Genomic DNA, 7,128 nt, shown 5'->3' on the forward strand with positions numbered 1-7,128 from the left:
GATGCAATCATAATCTTTCGAACGCCGTTCCTATGCACTTATCTAATCTCACGGGGTAACGAGTTTCACCATGTCAGATGGAAAAAGTCCCATTGCCTTTGTCACACTGTGTAAAAGCTGCTATCCTTATTCCTCTGTAGGAAGCTGCTATCTCATGAAAGAGATTGTAGATGCAAGGCTGCTCTCAAGCTTTGTAGAGTTCCTGGGCCTCGATGATGACCCTTCCCTGCAGCATTGGTACTCACCAACATTGCATCTGAAACTTCCTGGCACATGCAGAAGCTGTGACCATGCATGCATGTGGAAATGCACACTAACACCTGTTGACTAGTTTGTGCATTGGGTTTAGGATTCTCCTTAGGAGTACGTGTCTTGAGGTCCCTTGGTAGAACTGCCCTGGTTCAGACTAACTGTTGACTATGATCTAATGTCAAGTCAATCTACTCCTTAGGTAGGATTGGCAGATTTCACACTTCACCTCAGGTGGTCAGTTTGGAATTGAGATGTTGTGTCTTTAGGTGGTAGAGCATGGGGGCAGTGGCAGCCTTCATCTCATGCTGGTGTCACCATTCTACACTATCAGTGAACAGGCTGTCTGCTGGGCAACATTGCAGGTAATGCACAACACAGATTCTCTTTAGAATGATGACGTTTACTTTCTAATCTAATTCCCGCTGAGAACCATACTAAAATGTAAAATGCAGACACTGCAATGTAAGTCGCTTTGGATAAAAGCGTCAGCTAAATGGCCTTTTAGTTTATTTAAGTTGGATTTTCTTGTCAGGTGGTGGTCCAGCCTATCGTGATGCGTTGATCGAATCATCCCTTCTGTTCAATAAAGTAACTGTAGGTTTGCCATATTCCAATAGACCAGCGGTTTCCTCTTATTGTCTCTCCTTAGTTCCAACTTGACTGATTTTTAAGCTAAGTGTTGTGGCTGCATGGCTTGCTTGCCTTCACCTGGTTATTAACATGTCCTTAACATGTCCTTTGCATTTGCATTCTATGAACGTCTTCAGCCTATCAGGAAACAGCATTCATGTTCCCATGGCAACGGCCCCACGTGGACATAGGGAGCTGGCTGAATGTGAGAACCACCCGCTGACTCAAAGGGCTTGTAAAGTTCCATAGAATCTGGACGTTCTGCTGCAACTGAACATGTCGGCGCTTGGTTTGAGGCGCTTTGTTGCAGATGGACACTGGCCCCGTGGCCGCGCAAAGCGAGACATCTGGTCACCCTAGTCCCACCCCTCTCCCAATTTCCTGTTCTGTATAATAAAACAAGGTCTCCGGTCTGATCAGGTCCCTACGCTGCGCTCCATAGGGAACATAGTGAGCGGTTCGGACATACAGACTCAGATGGCCATCGATGCTGGGGTTCTGTCTGCCCCTACCTCAGCCCATGAGAAACCCCAAGCCCAGGGCGCAGAAGGTGGCGGCCTGAGCTGTGTCCAACACCGCAGCAGGTCCATGTCAGCGAATACAGCAACTGCTCACCTGCGGTCTGCTTCCTCCACTCATCGACCTACTCCGGAACGTGAGCAAGCCTGCATGTGAACACAGCTCTGTGCTGCAGCCAGACTGTTCTCTCGTAAAAAATAACTAAAATCAACTATTCTGTAAAGGAGACATTGGAGGCTTAATTAACCCTGGGGGGGGGGGGACACTTTAAAACTCAGCTTGGCAGTGTGGGCAATCAGCAACTTCACCAGCGGGGGCACTGTGGAGCAGGTGGTACAGCTGGTGCAGACTGGTGGACTAGAGGCCATACTGAACCTGCTGCAGGTCAAAGATGCCAAAACCATCCGTGTCATACTGGATGCCATCAACAACATATTTATAGTGAGATTTACTCGGGGGGGGGGGGGGGGGGTCAGCATAGTGGGGATAATGTTCTCTCACCCCCCCTTCCCCATACCTCCGGTGTTTACCCTCATTCTCTTGCCCACCCCTGTTTGCTCTCCCAGATGTCTGAGAAGGTTGGGGAGACTGAGCAGCTGTGTCTGTTGGATGAGGTGTTGGGAGGGCTGGGCCGCATAGAGTTGCTGCAGAACCATGAGAACAACAGTGTTTACCGGGCTACCGAGAGTCTCTATTGAGAAGTATTTCTATGATGCGAGTAAAACCGACTTGGATCATCTGAATTCTGACCTTTTACTCTGGGGTTGAGGCACATACTAGTTACTGAATGTGTTGTGTGAAACCCCACCATGAGCGTAGCTTCATTGTCGGAAAGGCCTACTAGGATGTTTAATTTACCTGTCCAATGTAAGCTCAAGACTTTACTATGATGTACCTTCTCTATGGAGGCAGTGCTAGCATTTTCCTCTTTGTTCCAGACCTTGATTAGCTGAATCAGAAGCTGAGAGAGCCTGTACTCCATTTAGTACTTTTGCCACCCCTGCTCATGTCAAGCTGAATGTCTAATCCTATCTATGCCATCATCTTTTGCCTCTTGAATAAGTCTATCAGGACAGTTTCTTCTATGGAGGAGGGTAATAATAATAATAATAATAATAATAATAATAATAATAATAATAATAATACATTAGACTTATATAGCGCTTTTCTAGACAGGTAGGAGGATGACTGAAGACTGAGGACACATTGTGCCCCTGAGGTCAATACCTTTAAGTTTGAGTAAATCACCAACTGGGTTTTGATGTTTTGTATACTTGAATGATGAAATGGAAAATGTATAAAATAATATTCTTGCAATGAACACCCTCAATAGTTTGTTGTATTTACAGTCATGCATGAAATCCTGAAGGCTGCTAGGTAGGAAGGTAACAGAATCCATAGCTATACTTTTTGGTTAGCAAAGGTTTAGATTAGATTCAACGTTATTGTCATTGCAGACTACAAGTACTAGACAACGAAATGCAGTTTAGCATAGCCAAGCAGGCCTTCATTAAACTCATGCTCGTTTGCAAAGGATGTCACTGAGGCTATTTGAAATGATGGCTGTAACAAAAAGTTGTCAGTGATCCGGTTTGATCACTGTCTTGTCTTCCCTAGCCTATGATAGGATAGGCCTAGTGTGGCTGATAACGGCACAGGGCTTTATCCCAGTTTGTACAGAACGGCATTGACATGATGATTGATGATCTAAAAGTCGGATCGAATATCAATAAATAATCAATCCTATGCTGTAATGGCGATTTAAATGAAATCAAATTAATTCCTTTTTTTTTTCTTTTCCTAAATCGACTACGCCAAAGAGAGAGCAATTTTTCCGCACCAAAGAAAAACATGTTCTTTACATAAACAGATGAACTCATTAGGGCTATATCTGATGATGGCTTGAACCAATGATGTCGCCCGCCGTATATAAACACGTCTGTAGCCTGAACAGACAACGGGAGTCGGCAATGCTTCACCATGGGAACGGCCCGGGCGGCTGGCCAGCGGAGAAAGGTCGGGCGCCGAAAAAAAACGATACAAAGTAACTAAACAAAACAATTCTCGCGGGGTTCCATTGTATGGTTGCTTTCAAAGCATCTTGTTATTTGTAAACACTGTTGCCTTTCGCTGCCGACCTCGGGGGTTAGCCGAATAGCAACAAATGCAAATGATTTCGGCTCTTACCGTTTTATTACTACTTCACCATAGCCCTCAAGAAACTTCTCAGCTCGTCCATAGAGGCATCCGGATCTTTTTCTCGTCATAAACGAGAGATGGTGTGTCCCGTCCGCTCCGGTGTTTTTACTGGGGAGTAACAGTTCCAAGACAAAGTTATTTCCCCCCCCTCTGCAGAAGTGGCCACAAGTATGCGTGGCAGCCAGGCTTGAATCTCACTTGATCGCTGGGCTACGCTGGTCCATCATTGATGAGCACTAGCTGGGGTTGTTAACACAGTGGAGGCTGGCACTGAGAAGTACTGAAAGCGAGGCTGGCGTTGTGATCTGTGCCTGCTGCTGCTGAGAGCGCGGAGAATGCCAGTGGAATGATAAAGGAAAATTCTTCTTCTGGTGGAGCTCGCAGCCCCTACTGGTCACGGTTGCTATTGACCTGGTGCCCCTATGGCCGCACTCGCACTCAGTCAACTAACCCCATAATCCATCCCTCATGGGATGGGGTCATTTGTCATCATCATGGCCAATAATGCTTTTGCCTGTAGGCTATGTTGTAGGTATGGACAAACAGTCCTGACTGTCCAAGATCATAATTAAGCACATTCATTGGCCTACTTTTAAAATAAGGCTTTGTTGATGCATTGTGAGCCTTCAATCCTTCAATATACTCTGTGAGGCTCCGAAACAAGGATTGCTTAAAAGCAAAGAAGTTTCCAAAGCAGCATCAGCAGACCCTCCGTAGTGCAACAAGGGTGGAAATGAAGGCCAGCTCTCCTTTGGGGTTATTGTCAGGTCGATAATACGACAGCTCAACTGGCCTTCTTAACAAACTTAAGTGCTCTCCAATTCCTGCACCTCACTGACTCTAAACTTTCCATCATTTGCTGAGAAATTTCCTGACTCGTCAGCTCAATGATCTGACGTATTTATGACCTCAAGAAAGACTTCTTATGGTGTTTAATGTGGTGATGTGGTGCCCTTCAGCGAATGCATATAAGGTCTTGAAGAGACATACCCTCTTTCCCCCATCACAGGGAAATATATCCAAACAGAAGCATTTGCAATGGAGGATGAATGGTGATATAGCTGCATATCAGGGCTGGATTCGTCATGCCAGGCGATACTTTCCCCACTGCTTGGCCAGGGAGAACATTGCCTGTGATGTTGATGAGATCCTGTGACCAGACAGAAACCAAAGGCAGGATGCAGCCTACTTTTCATAATGTAGTGTGTATGTGTGAAGGCTTATTTTATTTTTTCTATTGTTTGTTCTGTATGAAGAACATTTTACAAATCGAACTGTGTTTGCTGAGATGTATACAGTATTTCAGAATAAAAAAACATTCTATTCTTGTATTTGTGTGTTTTATATTTGAGTATGAAAACCTAACAGTTTATACAGTAACAGGCTACATATGTTACACTAATGTCAGTATTCAATTGGTTCTACAGTCTATTCATTCGACAAAATTTCATTTTGAAAAGACATAACATTATTTTGAATAAAGTGTTATTTTTGCAAGAGATTTGTGGAGTTTAGGGTTTTGTGTGTGAGTTTTTGGAAGTTTTTTTGGAAGTTTTTGTGTGGAAGCAATAGAGAAAAACTGTAATTGGTTTGATAGTTCTTGTCACACCTAACTTGATCACTCACCATCACAGGATGTTGTGGAAACCAACTCTAAATGGTTGACCTAATTAGCATGTCTCCTCACAGTCTACACCACAATACCTTCATATACTCATCCTGTTTTTCCTTCAGGTTTTCTTCCATTTTCTTAAACGATTATGTATGACATCCTTTGAAAAATAACATCAACTACCTGTAGTTTATAAATTAGAGGTTGTTTCAGTAACCGTTTATTTTAAATTTTAAATTTTAAATAATCCTAGCTGGGTATGTTTTATGTTTGGAATACTCTAGTCAACACGTACATGGACATTTACAGACATAATCACATGTACCTACCACGTTATTACATGTTACTAGGTTCTTGGTTTTTGTTTAATAAAGGTATATATATTAGGGCTGTAAAGGAAGAAGGGATTGAGAGACTGGATAAAGATCCAAACAGATGAGATTAAAGGGAGTATGTACTGTATGGTGGAAGACATTGTGTTTGTGAGTTGTCCAGACTAGTACTTTCTCATTTAAGGTCTCATCTGTTTGAGATGAGACAGGCAGTGATGCTCAGTGGTGCATCATGGGTAACAGAAGGGTTAGGCTTAGAGCAAGGTTCAGTTGTTGACAAAGTTGTCAGTTTGATCCTGGTCCCAACCACACAGCCTCAGTTAAAAAGTTGAAAGACAACTGTGTTTGTGTACAATAGTTGGAATGTTCCGTACATGCCCCAACTCCCCACTTAACAATGACATTCAGGGTGTCGTTCCAATACAACTGGAAATATCATTTTAAAGGTTAGATTCCATGACACCGTTTTATGATGACATGGTGAGACATGTTGACACCATAGTACATGGTATCCCACCTCTGCTTATTTGCATTTCTGAATGATGAATCATTATGTGACCTAACTATTAACTATTAACCATGTAGCACCAAGACCATGCAATCTGCCCTTCTCACTGTATCACAGTGCAGGGAGTTTTACCTTTCAGAACTGTCATCATACACCCCAAGTGAGGAATGGCTTATGTCCACCGGACACAACCTCTGACCTCTCTGACCTCTGACCTCCAGAATGAAGTTCATTCTCTCCACATGGAACACCAGGAGGCGTGTCCCTGTGTGGAACACGGGGCACATTGTCTTTACTTCAACCCCACTGAAACCACTCTCAACCAACCAACACTACCACTCTCAACCCTTTAACCAACCAAGTTACCACTCAATCAACCAACCCTCTACCCACTCCACTGAACTACCCCAACTCATCTATCTATCTATCTATCTATCTATCTATCTATCTATCTATCTATCTATCGATCTATCTATCTATCTATCTATCTATCTATCTATCTATCTATCTATCTATCTATATTACCTTCTGACATACTATCTTTCTAACCTTTCAACTACCTTGTGTAACGATGGTCAAACAGCCAAACTTCTTTCATTTAATTCGTTTATTTGACCTGCAGAGAAGACATATAGAACATAATTCTTCTCTGGTCTGCTTGTGAATCCATTAAGCTGGCGGCCATTTTCTCGGTCCACCGTCTATGTACATTTCACATCAGGACAGTTTGTTCACAGAAAGAACACAAACTTCCCTCAAACATTACAAATAACAATTACAAACAACATGTGGAGCGACATACCTGCAGAGAAGACATATAGAACATAATTCTTCTCTGGTCTGCTTGTGAATCTGCACGTTCAAAACAACATACAATAAATGTTCTGTTTCACATCATCACAATACATCACAATACATGTAAAAACAAACAGCACAGTACTACACCAACATTTTCACCCTACATTACAAGATTCTCCATACAAACAACAAAACACGAGGAGCGTTTTACATGCGCACATACCCATTAAGCTGGCGGCCATTTTCTGACGCACCACCGCAAGTACGGCAACAAGAGA

Source organism: Nansenia antarctica (genome assembly GCF_963989245.1).
Source record: "Nansenia antarctica genome assembly, chromosome: 1".
Lineage (NCBI taxonomy): Eukaryota > Metazoa > Chordata > Actinopteri > Argentiniformes > Microstomatidae > Nansenia > Nansenia antarctica.